We start from the raw sequence: 1654 nt of genomic DNA, 5'->3' as shown, positions 1-1654 counted from the left end.
GGGAAAAAAAAATTCTCCAGCAAGCTTTGTACTGCTGTTCTTGGTAGGGAAGCATCTCAGGGAGCAGTGATAGAAAACAGCGTGGTTGTGAGAAGAAAGACAGTGGTGGACAACCCAGAAGAGGTGCACCTCTCCTTTTCTCCTACCCTTACTCCCTCAAAGCAGTTGTTTCCAAGTTATTGCTTGGCCAAGGAAAATTATTTCTGTATTTGGTCTGTCTGACTGTTTAGAGCCCAGGACTTGCAGAAAATGTATAACTGGGCTCTTAGGACTTTTAGCCACATTGAAGTAGGAGTATTACCATTATACCTGACATACTGAAATAACCTAACACTCCTTTACGCTGCAACATGGGCAGGACAGAGCTGTCCAAACCTGGCTGATAACAAGTGTGAGGAAGACCCTGTTAGGCACAAGTAACCATACGTAAACTTTGTAAAGGATAGAAATGCACAAGCTGATCGGGTGTTTGAACAGCGGGAAATCCTTTTCACCTTATCCAAATGTGTCTTGTTTTGGGGATTTATGTTAGAGGAAGAAGTTAAGTGTAAAGTATTTTATGAGCATCTGATTTACTTTTTTTTGGATGGCAACAAAGGATTTCGATTAATACTTCTTAGAGTATTAATACCTCTAAGTGGTTGATTCAGAGGGAAGGATGGTGGGCAGTGTATTAGTTTCCTGTGGCTGCCGTAATAAGTTAGCACAAATTTGGTGGCCTAAAACAACAGAAATGTACTTCCTCACAGTTTCGGAGACCAGAAGTCAGACATCAAGGTGTCAGCAGCATCATGCTCCTTCTGAGGGCTCCAGGGGAGAATTCTTCCTTGCCTCTTCCAGCTTCAGGTGGCTCCAGGTGTTCCTTGGCTACTGGCTGCAAAATGCCAATCTCAGCCTCTGTCTGATTCACATGACCTTCTCCTTTGTGTGTGTCCATGTTTTCTCCTCTCTAGTCTCTTATAAGGACACTTGTCACTGGATTTAGGGCCCACCTGGGTAATCCAGGATCTCGTCTCAAGATCCTTAATAACATCTGCAAAAGACCCTTTTTCCAAATAAGGTCACATTCACATTTGGAAGTGGACATATCTTTTTGGGGGCCACCATTCCACCCCCTACAGGTGATATGTGTATCTATGCATTTAAGGACAGGCAGTGAGAAAGAGAAGTGCATGGGGAGCCATGAGCTTTTTTTTTCCACTCCAAGTTTTCATCACTTGTGGAGCTGTTTCTATTGTTCCTCTCTAGACACTCTCCACTGAGCATGAGATAACTGCCAGCTTTTTCTTTACAAGTAATTGAAAAAAATTGGAGAGTTAGCAGTCATTTCTTTCACCGTCGACACTGATGTTCAGATTACAGTGATCAGTTATATATGTTTAGACTAATCCATAGAGCTCCTTCCCCCCAGAACCGCTGTGTACATATATACCTCTCCCTCCCTCTGTGTCTTTCTCTCTCCTTGCACACACGTATGTGTGTGTTTCTTTCCTCCTGGGAAAGTCAGTGCTTCTGGTTATTCACCTATGAACATTTCTGAGAATTCCAGTTCCTCCCTAGGCTGAGTGACACAGTGCATCCTGTGGGCTGACATAATGCACACATATCCCTTGACTTTTCTTCTCACCAGGAGCTGTTGAGCACTGACAGCACC

This window comes from Galeopterus variegatus, unplaced genomic scaffold (genome assembly GCF_000696425.1).
Source record: "Galeopterus variegatus unplaced genomic scaffold, G_variegatus-3.0.2 Scaffold496, whole genome shotgun sequence".
NCBI classification, from domain to species: domain Eukaryota; kingdom Metazoa; phylum Chordata; class Mammalia; order Dermoptera; family Cynocephalidae; genus Galeopterus; species Galeopterus variegatus.
Note: the sequence above shows the minus strand (reverse complement) of the source record.